Source organism: Cervus elaphus, chromosome 23 (assembly GCF_910594005.1).
Source record: "Cervus elaphus chromosome 23, mCerEla1.1, whole genome shotgun sequence".
Lineage (NCBI taxonomy): Eukaryota > Metazoa > Chordata > Mammalia > Artiodactyla > Cervidae > Cervus > Cervus elaphus.
Window position 1 is genome coordinate 58,879,679 of NC_057837.1, and position 18,093 is coordinate 58,897,771.

The following is an 18,093-nucleotide window of genomic DNA, read 5'->3' on the forward strand; positions in this document are numbered from 1 at the left end:
AATGTGGGAGACCTGAATACAATCCCTGGGTTGGGAAGATCCCCCTGGAGAAGGGAACGGCTACCCACTCCAGTATTCCGGCCTGGAGAATCCCATGGACTGTATAGCCCATGGGGTTGCAAAGAGTCAGACACAACAGAGCGAATTTCACTTTCACTTTTCAATTTGCCCAATGTCATCGACTAGAGAGTAGTGGTCAGAATTCTCAGTCCAGAGCTTGCGTGTTTAATCCCTGTTCTTTGTGGCTTTGTAGGATGATATGAGGAAGATGGTTCTAGAATCAAAGAGTGGTACAGAAGTAGTCTTGTAGTCTTGAACTCTACCACTTCCTCCCAGGTCTTCTTTGCCCCATTTCTTTTTTCCTGGTTCCCTGGTACTTACAGCGTAATCTTTATTTCTTCCCTCTCTGGTCTTTCCTCTTGATTTGTTTTCTTCCTTTCTTGACCTCTTTCCTCCACCATCAGATTCCTTGGGAATTCCCATTCTGAGTCACTCTTTCTCTGGGTTTAGTGGATAAACTGGCAAAAATCCTTTTCTGTTATCAGAGCTTCTTAAGCTTTCTCTGCTCCAAACTCAGATGAACTAGGACAGGGGAAAGGAGGGTTGTAAAGGGGGAGGAAGGCATAATACTTAGAAAGTAAGTGACAATCATACACAAAATGCTTCAAATAATAGGGGGGCTATTATTTCACAAAAATAGGGTGGACTTAAGACTGGATAAGCAGCATCTCAAAACTTACAGACCAAGGGTCTGTCTCTCTTTCCATTCTGCCATCATCGGACCACTCCCTCATAGTCACAAAATGGCTGCAGTTACCCAGGCATTATTTCCTCACAAAGATTCATCTGGAGGTAGGAAAAAAAACTGCATCTTCTTGATAATTTTCTTTCAAAATCTGGAAAGCTTCTCCAGAAATTCCCTCAGTAGACATCTCTTCTCATCTCATTAGCCAGGGCTGGATCCCAAACCAAACCCCAAACCAATCCCTGGAAAAAGGAATGAGCTATCAAATAAGACATGACTTACCATAGAAGCCAGACCCCAAAATTTGGTGGTACAAAGACATTTATCATAATCTAATAGATTTTGTGTCAAGAATTTGGACAGAGTACAAGAGACTGAACGTCTCAAAAGCTGGGGGCTGGAATCCGCTGACGTCTCATTTACTCCCGTGTGTGGTGGAGATGCTGGCTGTTGGCTCAAGGCCTCAGTTTTTCTCCATGTATAACCTACCCTCACAGGATGGTGGCTGGGTTCCAAGGGTAAGTGCCCTACATGAGAGAGATTGCTCACCAGCCACGTCACCTTTTCTGACCCAGCCTCAGAAATCATAGAGCATCACTTTCACTCTATCGTCTTCATTGCGGCAATCACAAAATCACCCAGATTCAAAGGACTGAGAAATAGACTCTCCTTCTTCATGGATCGGTGGGTGAAATTCTGGACGAGCATGTAGGATATAGTCACAGCCATCCTGAGACAGTATCAGAGTTGGAGCCTGCTTCTCATGAAGCACAGCCTCACCTGGGGTGCTGCGGGTCAGGTGGACGCCGGGTGGATGATCGTCCAGGAAGTAACTGCATCTGTTGTAAGAAGAGAGCTGACTCGTGTGCTGGGCTCCAACCATAGGGACCTTCTCGCACTCCTCCAGCCCACCACATCCCTGCTGCCTCAGAGCTTTGGCACCTGCAGTTCCCTCTTCCTAGAACATACTTCTTCCCATTCTTTGCATGTCTAATACCTCACCATCTTCCCAAGTGCAGCATCAAGGGCATCTCCTTAGACAGTCTTTTTTTTTTTTTTTTTAATTTGTCTAGTGGTCAGAATTCCACACTTTCACTGCAGGGGACACAGGTTCCATCCTGATCAGGGAACTAAGATCCCACATGCTCTACAGTGTGGCCAAAGGTAAATTAATTTTTTGGAGTATATTTGATTTGCAATGTTAATTTCTTCTGTACAGCAAAGTCACTCAGTTATATATATAGATGAAAGTGTTTTATATATATATATAGTTTTATATATTTATGTATATGAAAGTGAATCACTCAGTCGTGTTCAACTTTTTGTGACCCCATAGATTATAGCCCGCCAGGTTTTCTCTGTCCATGGGATTCTCCAGGCAAGGATACTGGAGTTTGCATCCATTCCCTTCTCCAGGGAATCTTCCTGACCCAGGGATCGAACCCAGGTCTCCTGCATAGCAGGCAGATTCTTTACCATCTAAGCCACCAGGGAAGCTCAGTTTTATATATATATATATTCTTTTTTGTATTCTTTTCCATTATGGCTTGTCACAGCATATTGACCTTGTTGTTTATCTATCCTATATACAATAGTTTGCCTCTGCTAATTCCTTCCCTCCCCTAACCTCCTTCCTCTTGGCAACCACAAGTCTGTTCTCCTTAGACACTCTGGTGACCTCCAGACTCAATCAGGTCCCTTTCTAGATTACCCAGAATGACCTAGATTACCCAGCCCTTCTCATGGTGAGTAAGACCTTATCTTTGGGGTGCACAAGGTCGTGGTTACAGGTGTGGCTTCTGGAGTTGGGGAACCTGGGTTCAAATCCAGGTCCTGCCACTCACCAGCCGTGTGATCTCAGGCAAGTCCCTCTACCCCTCCCAGCCTCAGTTTCCTAAATGGGGAGGAGAGGAACCAACCTACCAACTGGGTTTCTATGAAGATTGAAGGTGGAGCCAGAGGGAAAGCACTTGATGCCTGGCAGGCAGTGGGTGCCCCATTCACTCCTGCCCTGTGTCGTGTAAAACTTCTTCTCGTCTACAAGCTGAGTGAGCATCTGATCTATTCACTTCCTTCTTCTTGATCTCAGGCTTGACCCAGTGGCCCATACACTATGGGCAGTAAATCAATATTCATTGAATGAATTAATAAGTAAGTGATTCTACAGCAAGAGTGTATCTTCTTCACCAGAAATGATCTTGGACTTGACTTTAAGGAGCAGCCCAGGTGAATGTATATGGTCAGACGATGCATTTTTGCCCATGAACACACGGGAGTACATGAAGCTGATGGGGAGGGTCAGGTATATGTAGGGGAGCAGGGACTGGAGCAGGGGCACCCCGCTTTTCTTGCAGAAGGGACAGTGGTGGGTGGAGCCCAGTCTGAAAGGTGACCTCACTTCAAAAGGCAGAAGCTGACAGTGGCAGGTGGAGACACGTCCTGCTCCTTCACCTGGTGGCCCTCCCAGCTCCCAGCTCTCATCTCAGACTCACGAAAGTGGGGGACAGTGGAGGTGGCTGGGGACCTCCGGGTGAGGGGATCTTGGTAACCCACTCCTGCCCCAGCTCAGCACTCAGAAGCAATTGTCTGATGACACCTCCCAGTTATAAAATGAGGAAAGGAAGCCTTTTTCACCAAACGAGTTATTCCACAGAAGGAAGGTTTGTGAAATGGGCAGATAAGCATCTGAAGAGAACCACAGGCTCTTACTCATACCAGGTTCTTGCCTCCCATCCTCCCCACACACCCCTCCCCGTGCCAGCCTGTGATGGGTGCAGATCCCAGGAGATAAAGGTCCCAGGAAGAAGCTCCAAGAACACCTAGGGGATCCTGGGAGGTAGGTTAACCTGGTGCCGGCCTGGAGGCTGCAGTCGCCAACAGTGGGGTGGGGACCACACACTCCTTCTCTGATTCAGTGACTATGTGCCGGCACCAGGGACAGACAGGACCAGTACACGAGGTGGGAGAGAATGAAAGGCCCCACTCCCACGGCTTGTGAAATCTCAGCAGGTGGGCGGGTAAGAATTAGGAGAGATAAGCCCTGGCCTGTTATCAGCACCCCGAGAGCCCAACCAGGAAGAGCTGTTCTCACCTTCACCCCAGCCCCTGCCTGCCCCAGACGCCTCTCCCTCTGTCCTGGACAAAACCACTTGAGGATTTGAACCCTTCACGCTGAACCTTTGCTCCTCCCCAGTCACCCCTCTGAATGATACGATAATCCTTTCCCAAGTGTGCATGCATGCTAAGTTGCTTCAGTCATATCCAACTGTTTGTGACCCTATGGACTGCAGCCTGCCAGGCTCCTCCATCCATGGGATTCCCCAGGCAAGAATACTGGAGTGGGTTGCCACGCCCTCCTCCAGGGGATCTTCTTGACCCAGGGATCGAACCCATGTCTCTTGAGTCTCCTGCATTGGCAGATGGGTTTTTGTTTTTTTTTTAAAACCACTAGCACTACCTGGGAAGTCCAATCCTTTCCCAAGAAGTACAGAGAAACTTAAGAGCACAGTTGTGTTTTTGCTTTTTAGAAGCAACTGAAAAAAGAAGCAGAAGCCCAGAAAGGCTGCTGCAGACAAATCAGTGCCACCCTGGCCACCCCTTTTCCACCCCCCTCCCTGCAAGGAGGCTCCCACCCATTAGCATGCGTCGGGGGAGGTATCCTGTGGGCAGATATCAGTGGAGGCTCAGCCAGATTAGGAAGGGGTTTGCCTAAAGGTGCAGGAAGGTTTTGTGACCAGAGGTGGTAGAAGAGGTAGCCGCCAGGCAGAAGTTGGTCCAGAGGGGTTTGTGAGTCCCTAAGGGCATTGGCATGGTGCTGGAGAGACTCTTAAGAGTCCTTGGACTGCAAGGAGATCAAACCAGTCAATTCTAAAGGAAATCAGTCTTGAATATTCATTGGAAGGACTGATGCTGAAGCTGAAGCTCCAATACTTTGGCCACCTGATGTGAAGAGCTGACTCATTAGAAAAGATCCTGATGCTGGGAAAGTTTGAAGGCAGGAGGAGAAGGGGACGACAGAGGATGAGATAGTTGGATGGCATCATCAACTCAATGGACGTGAGTTTGAGCAAGCTCCGGGAGATAGTGGAGGACAGGGAAGCCTGGCGTGCTTCAGTCCTGGATTCACGACTGAGCAACTGAACAACAAGGGGATTGGCAAGTGAGCGAGAGGGACGGAGGAGAGTCAGGGCTCCTGAGGTCCAGTCTAGCCAAAGGGAGTTCAGAATTTCTGTGGAGGGGCGCTCAGGGAGAAGTCAGATGGAAGCAGGGCTGGATTGTCTTGGCATCACGGAATGGAAAGAGGCGAAGGGATGGTGTCATTACAAATGGGGAAACAGAGGCTCAGAGAGCACGGGGAGATGTGGGTCCTGGTCCACCTGTCAGTCTGTGTCCCCTTGCCTCATAGGCTGCTCCTCTCCTGCTTTGGTCCCCTCAGGGCCCCGTGCGGAGCCTAGTACCTGGTAGCAGCTTCTGGACAACTTCAGCTGGACTCAGGTGAGCCAAGGACTGACTGCTGCTGAAACATACCCCTGCTCCATCTGCAGTCCATCGAGGGTTTCCTCGGCTTTGACCCTGAGTTCCAAGTGCACATATGTGGTCACCACTTTGAGTGCATCTGTGTGAGTCCATGAGTGTGTGCGTGCATGGGTGGGTGAGTGTGTCAAAGATCACAAGCGAGTGTAAGAGTGGGTGTGCATGTGTGTGCCCATGTGCATGAGGGTGTTGTGAGAAAAAGGGTAAATGTGTATGTGATGTGAGAACACGTGTGAGGATTGTGTGTATGTGTATGTGTTACACAGCCTGTTTTCCAGGTCTACGACACAGGTCTTCAGTATGATTGGGCCAATTGCCAATTCCAAAGGAGGAGGAGGCTTCCCTGGTGGCTCAAATGGTGAAGAATCCGCCTACAATGCAGGAGACCCAGAAAAATCCCTTGGGTTGGGAAGATCCCCTGGAGAAGGAAATGGCAACCCACTCCAGTATTTTTGCCTAGAGAATTCCATGGACAGAGGAATCTGGTGGGCTACAGTCCATGGGGTGACAAAGAGTCGGACATGACAGAGTGACACCACACACACACACACACACACACACACACATGAAGGAAGAGGAAGAAAAGAGCCTTCTGTCCTGCAGAGAGTCTGAGCGCTGGGAGCTGAGACACTAAGCGTTTGGACAGGAAGGGACCCCATTTCTCACTGCACATGCTTGTCTGAGGTTTCATACCTTAGTGAGAGTGTGATGGCTTTAGAATGGACCCCACCGAAGGTAAAGTGTTGTTTTCTCAACCACGATTGATCAAACTGCCTGTATTTTACCTCCGTCATTATTTCCTAAATGTAGAAAAGCAGGCTTTTCTGGTCCCCCTGAAGAGGGACCATGAGCTTGGCTCTAGTGTAGAAACCAATACAGCTTTGATGAGCAGGGTTTAAATAAGCAAAATCATAGAACAGGTCCAAGAAAAAGGACTGAGAAAACACAAGAGTCATGAGTTGACAGAGGGATTAATCAACAGGTTTCCTCTAAGCACCTCCAGGGATGATATTTTTGGGAGAAAGAAGCAGGGTTTATTATCACTGGGATACAAAAATCAACCACTGGGCTACAAAAATCAGTCACTGGGCTGAGGACAGTTGAGTAACAGGTTTTAAGCTCTTTGGCACTGGTTTCTTCATCTGTAACATGGGGATGCTGATAAACTTTCACAGGGCTCTTTCAAGTCTTAAAAGGAATATATAGAGATAGATGTGTGTGTGTGCATGCGTGTGTTGTTTAAGTCTCTTGTGTCCGACTCTTGGGACCCCGTGGACTGTAGCCCACCAGGCTCCACTGTCCGTGGGATTTCTCATGCAAGAATACTGCTCCTGGTTGCCATTTCCTTCTCCAGGGGATCTTCTTGACCCAGGGATGGAACCCACGTCTCCTGCATTGGCAGGCAGTTTCTTTACCACTGAGCTACTGTGTGTGGACATAAATCCATACAAGCATACCTGCCAACAATCACTTAGCAACATGCCTGGCTTGCGGCAAAGCCTTCACCATTAGAGATCATGATTTTCTTTAAAATTTTTTTATTGCAGTAAAAGTCATATAACATAAAACAAACTGTTTTAACCATTTAAACTACAGCTCAGTGGCACTACGTACATTCACACTGTCATGCAGCTTTCACCATCATCCATCCCTGAATTTTTCAGCTTCCTAAACTGAAACTGTATCCCCATCTCCCCTCCCATACCCCGCCCCCACCCCTGGCCCCTGACATCTCCCTAGGTACTTTCTGAATCAGTAAAAAAAATGTCACCAGCACCTGAAATCATGAGCTCAGAGTGTTAGTGGTGTTTTCACTAATATGCATTTTTCTAAATGCAAAATGTTCAGGGGAGGACCACCCAGATTATACTGCAGTTACCAGCCTCAGTTGAAAGCCCACCCCCCACTCCCGGGGTCGTGCCTCTCTTAGGACCAGGGAGCCTGGGGAGGCAGGTGCTGGCTCCCAGGATGCACCACCCTCTCGGGTCTCACCTGAATCCACCTGACGTGCCCTCATCAGATCCTGTCCTGTTCCGTGCTCCCCCATCCTGTGCAGCAGCCCCGGCCCTGAGCTGTCTGCTCCCATTAGCTTTCCTGCTTTCCTGCTGTGACTCCAGCGTGGGCTGAAAGCCCTGTCAGGCCCTTTCCCGTTACACTGAGCAGGCGGATGGATCATTTCTGATCTCTCCCCACCTCGATGGCAAATCGGAGCTGTCAGCACTCAACTTGGAAAGCTGCCAGGAGGACCGTCCATGGGGAGACAGACGCTGTCAGGGCAAAGGGCACCCCAGTCCCCAAACTCACCTACCGGTGGGGTCCAGCCCCGGCCCCCAGCAAAAGGTCTGGCCAATGGGGTCTTTTCCTTCGGGAAAAAATGATGGGGATATGAAGTTTTCAGGCAAAATGTGTTGCAGGTGGATAAGCCTCATCCTGGCAGAAAATTCTTCCCCATCGTTGGAGCTGAGTTTTCTAAATCACTCCTCCTTCGTCAAACAAATCTCTTCATGTGCCTTTATGTCTAAAAATCACATCTAAATATTTGATCCGCTGCCATGAGCTGAGGAGAAAAACTCCTACTGATGGATGCTATTCTGATGAGCTATTCGGAGAATGTGTCCTCGCTATTCACCCGGCACAATTACAGACCTGCCTCTCCCCACTCGCGCACTTTCAAGAAAGCAAAACAAATAAATGCCAAAGAGCTCAGAGTGCACGGCCTGCTGGCAGGGATTAAGGGGCACAGTTCGCAAGGAAGTCGCTGAATGATCTATTTTATCCAGATTGTGTCTGTTGATTTTACTCGGGGATTTTTTTCTCAGTAAACATCATTACATGGCACTGTGTGTTTTCATTGCTTTCAGGAGAAATGAAAGACGTTTGTAACCAAAGAGATAAAATGACCAGGCTTTAGGCTTTAAAAAAAAAGTTTTTTTTTTTTTTTGGTGCCAGGAACACAAGCAGAAAGAAACAAAACCCACAGCTCCTAATCTCTCCCCATCCCCAGTCCCATCCACCATGGCAAAAAGAAAACTCTCAAGTGGCAGCCACGTAATCAACTTGACCACACTGAGTAAGACCCCGGGATGAGGTTCTGCACTGGGGCATCCATTGGCTTCTCTTCATTTAATTCTGGTGGCCAAATGTGAACTTTTCTTCCTGCTCCTAAAGGGTCAGCCCAAAGTATGCAGCAATACTAAAATTCACAGCTGACCAGAACATCCAAAGGGAAAGCAAATGTTTGTTTTTCCTATATTGGATGTGGCTGAAAGTATTTGTCCTTTACCTTTTTTTTTTCTAATTTGATCGTTTGGATGTTGAATAAACTTAGAACTCACCCTCCCTGGGAATCTGTTGGCCTGCTCCTGCTCAGAAGAGCCCCAGGGTGCATCAGTTAAGTTCTTTGCCCACAGCCAACACCCGAGGTACCCAGCAGACTGAGTTGTCTGCCTAGAAACAGCTTTAAGTCTGGAAAAGGGCAGCCTTCCTTATTGTCATCAGTCAGGTACACCCATCTCTTCTGACCATTTGAGTAAAGTTGTGGATGGGAGGAATATTTTGCTCATTTGGGGAGCCCTGCGCACAGCACCAGGGTGGGGGCATAGTAGGCTCCCCAAAGACAATGAGCAAGTGAGCCCATGTATTTATGTGTCTGCCAGTGTCCAACCCTGGATGTTTACTGTAAAGGGCAACGCATGTGTATGTCTCTGGCTGATTCATGTTTGACAGAAAACAACAAAATTCTGTAAAGCAATCATCCTTCAATTAAAAAAGAAAGAAAGAAACAACCACTCATCCTGTTGTGTTGCCCCTCAGGGCTGTTGCCATGTGCCCACTGCCGGGAACACATCCTCCCAGCCCCCTCCCCTGCAGGAGTCCTGTTGTCCTTCCTGCCTGAACTTGGTCATCAGGACTTCAGAGAGAAGCCTCTTCTGATCTTCCTGCGAGATGTCCTGCTAGTGCTCCAGCACCATTGCCTCTCTCCAGCAGGACTTGCGGTAACTGTGGTTTTACATTTATGGAAGTCTTTGACTAATGCCTGTCTGTCTCCTACACCAGACTGCAGCCCCCACAGGAGCAAGGACTGTCTGCGTTTTCTGTCTCCCCGCCCACCCATATTTGCAGCATCACAGGTTACCAAGCACTCAACACAGATGCATGGTGTGAATATACGATGCTACTTTGTCTTATAGGAAAAACTATAAACCCACAGTAAAGCAACCAGATCCAATAAAAAGAGCAACATAAGGAATCCCAGGAGTCCCACCTGGCAGGTAGGCACAAGGGGATGAGAAGGTGGGGCCCAGCCCTCTGTCCCAGGAAACCCAGAACCTCGGTCCTCCCAGAGCCCAGGGGCTGCTCCACCAGGAGCAGCCTCGCAGTATCTAAGAACTGATCTGCATACAAGCGTCCTCTCCTGATCAGCAGTGGCCGACAGAGGTTCAACTGAAACGCAGGGGGACCCATTCCAGAAATTGAGGCTGATAGAAAACGTGCCAAAACAGAGATTGGCCACTGCTGGGAAGGCAGATGACTAAAGGAGGCTGTTCCCCACTCTGAGGCAAGAAAAGTCCTGGGCCGGACAGGGTCATGAATTATTTGGCAGTAAGAAGTCAAGAAATAGTCACTGAGGTCCTATTGTGTACCAGCCATTGTGCTTGGGCTGGAGAAACAGGAATGAACTTCACTAAACTCAGAGCCCAAGGGGGGAAAAAAAAACACAGATGCCCATTAATCAAATATACAAGTAAATGAATAAATTATAGTTGTGATTAGGGTATGAGGAGAAGTACAGGGTGCTAGGAGAGCATATAATAGGAGTGGCTGAACTTGTCTGGGCAATCAGGGGAGGCTTCTAGGAGAAAGTGACATTTAAGCCAACACTTGGATAGTGGATAGTGTTAGTTGCTCAGTCACGTCCGACTCTTTGCGACCCCATGGACTATAGCCCACCAGGCTCCTCTGTCATGGGATTTCCCGGACAAGAATGCTGGAGTGGGTTGCCATTCCCCTTCTCCAGGGTATTTTCCCGACCCAGCGATTGAACCTGCATTTCAGGCAAATTCTTTACCATATGAGCCACCAGGGAAGCACTCTGTTTAAATGTTGGTGTTTAAGAAGAAAACTGGACCTGTGCTGGAAAGGTGGGAGACCAGACAGAAAAGGCCCAGGACTAGGCCCGGAGGTGCTTTAATCCTGGTAAGAACCCACATGAGGCTGAAACCCAGGGCTGAGGTCGCAAGGACTGAATCGCTCTCCTGGAGACTGAGAATTCAGATGTCCAACTAGAAGGCACCCATGGCTGGGCTTTGCAGAGAATGGGACATAGCTAGGAATATTCTAGGTCACGCTGGAGCATATGTCCAGCCCCTGGACCTCGCAGAGGGGCCCCCACCACCATATTTGTAGTCTGTGACCTTGCCCCTGGCCAGAGCTGACTCAGGAGGAGGGGACAAGTCACTCCAAGTGTGGCCTCTGGTTTTACTTTAGGGAACTTCCATTCTAGTCAGGCGGCCAGTTAAGCTGACCCAAGCTCAGTCAGACCCTCTCCTGCTGCTGCTGCTGCTGCTAAGTCGCTGTTAGTCCGACTCTGTGCGACCCCATAGAAAGCAGCCCACCAGGCTCCCCCTTGGATTCTCATCCCTAGGATTCTCCAGCCAAGAACACTGGAGTGGGTTTCCATTTCCTTCTCCAATGCATGAAACTGAAAAGTGGAAGTGAAGTTGCTCAGTCGTATCTGACTCTTCGCGACTCCATGGACTGCAGCCTACCAGGCTCCTCCGTCCATGGGATTTTCCAGGCAGGAGTACTGGAGTGGGGACCCTCTCCTAGGAATGTGAATTTTGAGCAGCCTTAAACAAGGATGGGAAATGCTGATTTTATCCCAGTTCAGGTGCCTGAGGGACTGTCCCTTAGATTTGCATCTAAAATCCTAGAATTGTCCCTTACAACGGTCTGTCCTGAGTTTCTATTCTCAGTTGCAGTTGTTGTTCAGTCGCTAAGTCATGTCCAACTCTGTGACCCCATGGACTGCAGCACAACAGACTCCTCTGTCTTCTTACTATCTCCTGGAGTTTGCTCAAATTCATGTCCATTGAGTCGGTGATGCTATTTAACCAGCTCATCCTCTGCCACCCGCCTTTCATTCCTGCCCTCAATCTTTCCTAGCATCAGCATCTTTTCCAGTGAGTTGGCTCTTCACATCAGATGGCCAAAGTATTGGAGAGTCAGCTTCAGCATCAATCTTTCCAGGGCTTCCCACGTGGCTCAGTGGTAAAGAATCCACCTGTCAATGCAGGAGACGTGGGTTCGATCCCTGGGTCAGGAATATCCCCTGGAGAAAGAAATAGCAACCAGCTCCAGTATTCTTGCCTGGAACATCCCATGGACAGAAGAGCCTGGTGGGCTACAGTCTGCAGGGTCCCAAAGGGTCGGACACAATGGAGCACAGCACGTGGAGTTGGAGTTGGAGGCTACTAAAAGCCCTTTCAATAAATTCTGTGTGTGTTTTTTTATAGTGGATGAGTTTCCTGTAGCTGCTGTAATAAATTACTATTGACTCCATGACTTAAAACAATCCACCTCTATGATCTTTCAGATCTGAAGCTCTGAAGCCCAAAATCAGTCACTGAACTAAAATCAAATGATGGCAGGGCTGCATTTCTGTCTGAAAGTAGTGCGGAGAATCTTTTTCCTTGCCTTTTCCAGCTTCTAGAGGCCATCCTCATTCCTTGATTGAGGGCTGCTTCCCTGCATCAACCAGCCTCTGCATCCATCTTCACTTCTCTGACTACTGACTCTGACCTCCCTGCCTCCCTTGAGATGACATCAGCCTCCCCTGGGTAATCCAGAATAACCTTCCTATCTCAAAATTCTTAATCACATCTATAAAGTCCCCTTTACCATGTCCATATTCACAAACTCTGGGAATTAGGGCATGGACATCTTCAGACACCATTATTCAGCCTACTAGAAGAGTCATTTTCTGTTGCTTGCAACCAAAGAATTCTGGCTGAAACAGCAAAAGTCACAAACCCAAGGTCTAAAGATATTCTATTTTGTTCTTAATTTGAATTAAAACACTTTAGGAATGGCTAGAACCCCACAGTTCACTGAAGCCCTGGGACAATTTTTTTTTGCTTTTAATTATTTAAGTTACTTGCCTAACCCTTGAAGGCACTAATTTTGCCACCCCTGTAGTAGATTTAAGGCTATGGGTTCCAAAGACTTAACTCCATCTCATTATTTGAATACATTTGGAGTTGGAAGATGGATACGATGGGATTAGTCCCTCTTGGCAACACCAGCCAACGATAGAAGGATGTATCAAGACAGAAGAATGGGTGAATGGGTGGATGATTGGGTGGATGGATGAATGGATGGTGGGATGGATGGATGGATGAATGAATGGATAGAGGGATGGGGGGTGGATGAATAGATCAATGGATAGTGGAATGGGTGAATGGACAGATAAGTAGAAAAATTAAGATTATCAGGCATTTACCAGGATGAAGCCCCAGAAGTAGGAAAGATGTGGAAGAAAACACAAATAGAATACACTTATGGTATACACACAAAGAAAAGGAGAGGGCAACTTTGCTGTTTTGGTTCATGGTGGAAATAAAAATATTTTTGAACATAAACCTCCAGTCGGTTTTGTTTCTGCAAAACAAACGACAGGCCGCTGCCTACAAGCTCATTACAGAAAGACTCCACACCACCCACTCTCAGCCTCTCCAGCCCATTTGGAAGATCCGGTCCAATGAACCAAGAACCCAGAAAGGAGACAGGGAGTGGGAAGAGGACAGAATCAGATGCTCTCAGATAGCTATAAAAAGAACTCGAGGTTCAGGGGAGAAGAAGTAATCATCCTTTAATTGACTGCTTACTAATGGAATCTATTAATTTATGGCCACAAAAGAATCAGCTAATTTGTGGTTAATGGTGTTTAAAAGATAAACAACATAGATTAACTCTAGGGAGCACCACCCCAGTTCTCGCGATCTGCCTGCACAGATAGCTTTCAACGTGGGAGAGGGAAGACAGAGGGGTTGGTGGTCAGCTGGGAGTGAACAGCGAGTCCAAACCCCCAAAGGAGTCTTCTTCACCCTCTAGAGTTTCCTCTCAAATGTCCTTCTCTCTGGACACAACATCACCCCAGCTGTTCTTGCACAAGATCCCACCTGCACAGCAGCCCCCAACCTGCCATGTCCGTGCCCACCTCCGGGCCTTTGCTGCCATGCCTGCTACCTAGGCTGACTTCCCTCCCCACTTCCGGTGAAAAACAAATAGATGATTAACAGCTAACTGAATGACTCTTCACTTGCATCGGACACCACGCTAAGCATTGCACACACATTATCTAGATGAAGGATTCCTTGAAACCTCGCATGAAGCTGGTCCCAGTCTCGGCCCCATCTTACAGGTAAGAAGACTGAGGGCTGGAAAGGCAAATCTGTGTGCCCAAAATTTTGGCACAGATGCACGTAGGTCTGAAGCTGAAATCCAAGTCTGGTCCCAGAATCCACGATCTACATCAGCATTTCCCAAACCTGACTCATTCTCATACAATATATCTCGCCATTTCTGCAAATCATTGAGCATCTCGTGTCCTTTCTTTTTTATATTTATTTATTTACTTGGCTGCACCAGATTTTTAGCTGTGGCATGTGGCATCTAGTTCCCTAACTAGGGATCAAACCTGGACCCCTGCACTAGGAGTCAGAGTCTTAGCCACTGGACCACCAGGGAAATCCCAAGGATCTTTCTTTAAATCAACTCCTCCCCCTTCTTTTTCCTATTTTTTTCTTCTTCTTTTTAAATTTTTACTTCATCTCTGGCCATATCATCCAGGACTGATAATTTAATAACATATTTGTTTTAAAGACAAATTTGGAATAAATATCTGACTACTAAAATACACATTTGCCTGGTTCCCATCTTATAATCTTATAAACTATCAGTGGTACAAGAACTACACAAATTCTAACCATATATCCTGACAAACCATAATCAAGTGGCTATGTATGCAGTTGACCATAGCTAGCATCCTGCGTGCACTATCAAATTTTACCCTCTGCCAATCCTTGCCCAATGCAACCCACCATTTGAAATGCACTGGAAGCCTCCTTTGCCTTCCTTGACTCCTCCAGCCCACAGACATCCTTCCCTTTGTGGACAGAAAATTCATGTCATTAGCAAACCACAAAAAGACAGGATGAAAACAAGGATATAGGATTTGTTTCCTCCAGTAAATTGCAAGATCCTAGAGGAGGATTGGAAAAAAAAAAAAAAGTGTCTCCTATATCTTGAGGACTGAGCTCGGGGAAACAGAAATGGAAGAACACAGCCAGCATCCGATACAGGCTGGGGAAGTGGCTGGAAAGGATGCAGGAGGATGACGTCACTGTCATGGCTGGGTTTGGGCTGGCCTGAATCCACCCTCCTCCATTTGCCAACAGTGCTCAGAATTCACCTGGGAACACATCCTTCCTTTTCTCAGCCCGGTGCTCCAGGGTGGGCCTGTGATCCAGGCATGGACAATTGGTGCTGAATGTCCCCTAAGCCACTGCAAGTGGTTCAGAAATGGGGCTGTGACCCAAACTGGGCAGAGGGAGTCAGGCCCAGGACTTTCGTTCAAACGGCTGGGGAAGGAGAAGCAACCTGTCCTGCTGAGGCTGACTCTCAAGATGCTGGAGTCATCGTGCTCCCACAAGGAGCCTCCTGGGAATTAAAATCCCCATGGAAGGGACTTCCCTGGTGGTCCAGTGGTTAGTGCCTTGCAATGCAGGGAACGACGGTTTGATTCTAGGTTGGGGAACTAAAATCTCACGTACAGTGGAACAACTAAGCCCATGTGCTTCCACTAGAGAGTTTGTGCACCACATTGAAAGATTCCACATAACACAACAAAGATCTGACACAGCCAAATAAATTAATTAATTAAAAAAAAAAAAAAAAAAAACATGGAAGATGCAGACATATGGAGAGAGGGCAGGGCTTGGGACATTGTTTGAGAACCTGGATCAAGACATGCCTGAAACCAAGATCTACCCCCAGATTTTCCAGTCAACCAATGTCCTCTGGGCATAAGCGTTTTTTGAGTTGAGTTTTCTGTCACTTGCAACCAAAACACCCTGGAGAAGCTAGAGGAGCCATTGACTAAGACTCAGGAAGCCAGACTCTGACTGCATCTCCGTGTGACCCTGGTGAGTCACTTCATCTTGCGTCACCGTGACCACTCCTTCAAGCATGCTTTCCACCCCTCCTCCCCATTCCTTCCTGTCCCAGTCCAGCCCCATCACTCCCCAGTGTTAATTCTGTGTCCCTGTCCTCATTTGCCAGTCATCTGTCTCACTCACTACTACACCCCTAGTGCTCAGAACAGTCCCAGCATGCGAGGTCCTTGGTAAATGTTTACTGCATGGTCCTGCCTTGGTTTCTCCACCTGTGAAATGGGAAGGAGGTACTGCGTTTTCTCTCAGGATCCTCCGGCAGGGTTGTGCTTTGTCTCCATTGCTGCTTTGTTCTGGGAACATGTGGAGAGGGTCTCACCCACAGGTACTGCCTCTGAGTCTCCTATTCTGGATGAAGAAGGTGGTGACTTTCCTCCTTCCCTCCTTCCTTGACTTACACACTGCGTCGACCAGGAAGTCCCTCTTGACATCTGACCCAATCTTTCATGCTGCAACTCAAGTCTTTTCTCAGGCCTGGAGTTCACAGACTTTCCAGGCCACACAAGAGCAGAAAAGAATCAGTTGAAAAGAAACCCTGTGGAAAAAAATAAAAGCTTCTTTGCCTCAAAGATGCCCCCATTTTCTTCCCACAATCAGTTTCTGACTTTGCAGAAAGTTCCTTTCTTGTCTACACCTATGAACAAAGCCCTTCTGGAGATGTGGGTGCAAAAGATGAGAATAAAATAAATAAACTATCTGTTTAATCGTTCCTATTGTCAAAACAATGACTGAGCCAAAATACCTTTGCTCTGATTCATCCAACTGACATCCCTAGGGAGGGAGGAGGCTGGATGAGAGAGTAAACAGTTCTAAACCCATTTTCCAGATGAGCTCAGAGGTTCTGCAGTGAACCCTGCTGTAAACAATAGAAGAGAAACCACTTCCTTCCCCAGCTCAGGCAGCCCATCTCCCTTTAATTTAAAGGAAGGCACACACTCCACCAAGGATGCTGGCTTCATCATTGATTCAGTCATTCCTTTGGGAGAATAAAAAGCCTTAATGAGCCCTTCCTCTGTGCCGGGTTCCTTCACCCTCCCCCACCTCTGAAGGAGGAGCAGGAATTATCTGTCTATTACAAGTCTAACGACTTAATGGTTGAAAATATTTTTCCTAGCTTGTTCTTTGTCTTTTCACTGTATTTGTGGTCTTTCTTGACGTCCAGGAATTTTGAATGTTTATGTGATGGGATCTTTCTGCCTTTCTTTGGGTGGTCTGGCTTTATGTGCCTAGAACAGGCTTCACTGGGGAGTGACTTTTAGGACCCTGTTTAAGGTCACCCTGTGATCAGTTGGGGGAGCAAGGAAAAGATCCTGATCATTGCTTCATTCTACAAATGAAGGGATGGAGGCGCCACAGTGAGTAGGCAGCATGGCCCAAGGTTCTTGGCCTTGACACTCTCTGCTCAGGGCTTTTTCTGCTATGTAATTAGGAACAAATTCCTAAAAAAAATAAAGACTAGACAAAGGGTTCTTGACTACCTGGGCTGCATTGCCAAGCAATCATATCAGCTCCTCCAAAGTCAAAGGCCATTTTATTCACACACGTGACATCACATAGTTCAGTCTGGGTATCTGTCCAATGGTCCCCTGTGGCAATGAGCCCTACACATCATTCCCTTGGCAGACTTTTCTAGTCTCCTGATGGCAGACACCACAAAGGAAAAGACAAAATGATGCAACACAAACATTAAAAATTCCAGGACATCAAAAGCCACCACTAATAAAATTTTAAAAACACATAACATCTAAGAAGAATAGTTCCAACATATATGCCAAAGTATTAAGCCTCTCAAAATATACAAAGCTCTGACAGATCAATCAAAATGGCTAAAGACTAATCAGAGACAAATCTCAAAAGTAGAAATGTACACAGAGGATACATTTATGAAAAATGTTTAAACTCATTAGCAACCAAAGCAATGAAATGAAAACTATAATGAGATAAATGTGAGTGCTATTCGGATAGCAACATTAAAAAAGAAAATAAAAACACACAATGATGCAAGGCTCAGACTACTGGAGGGAAGATGTCCTTGGTCTTTCCAAGTTTTGTCATGCATATTAAAATCTTTACAATGTGCATTCCTTTTTGTTCTATTTTTTTCTTTCCTAGGCTGGGCCATCCAGCATGTCAGATCTTAGTTCCCTGACCAGGGATCAAACCTGGTTTCCCTGCATTAGAAACACAGTTTTAATCACTGGACCACCAGAGAAGTCTCTGTTCTAGCATTTTCTGTTTGTAAGGAATTATTTAGAAACCACAGATAAGAAAGGAAATTCATTTCCATACCATATAAAGGGAAAAGTCAAAAGCAGCCTGCCTATATGACCAGCATTAAGAGATTAGTGACATATGCTGCAACAGTACAGATGCCCAGTGTAATATAATGGAATCAAGGAAAAGAAGGATGCTTCAGAAAAGATAAAGATGGTATACTGGATTCAAAAATCAAAGTACAAATGGGACTTCTCTAGTGGTCTAGTGGCTAAGACTCCACTCTTCCAATGCAGAGGGGCCAAGTTTGATCCCTGGTCAGGGAACTAGATCCCACATGCCACAATTAAAAGGTCCCATATACCTCAT

At 47.0% G+C, this 18,093-nt stretch overlaps 1 long non-coding RNA gene across 1 annotated transcript in view; it reads right to left on the reverse strand.

Moving 5' to 3' along the window:
- Nucleotides 1-229: 229 nt before the first annotated feature.
- Nucleotides 230-18,093, reverse strand: part of LOC122682042 — a 96,895-nt gene continuing 79,031 nt past the window's right edge. The window contains exons 4-5 of the long non-coding RNA XR_006337197.1: nt 1,526-1,584; nt 230-582 (exon numbers count right to left, since the gene is read on the reverse strand). This is a non-coding gene — a long non-coding RNA (uncharacterized LOC122682042). The remainder of the gene's footprint in view (nt 583-1,525; nt 1,585-18,093) is intronic.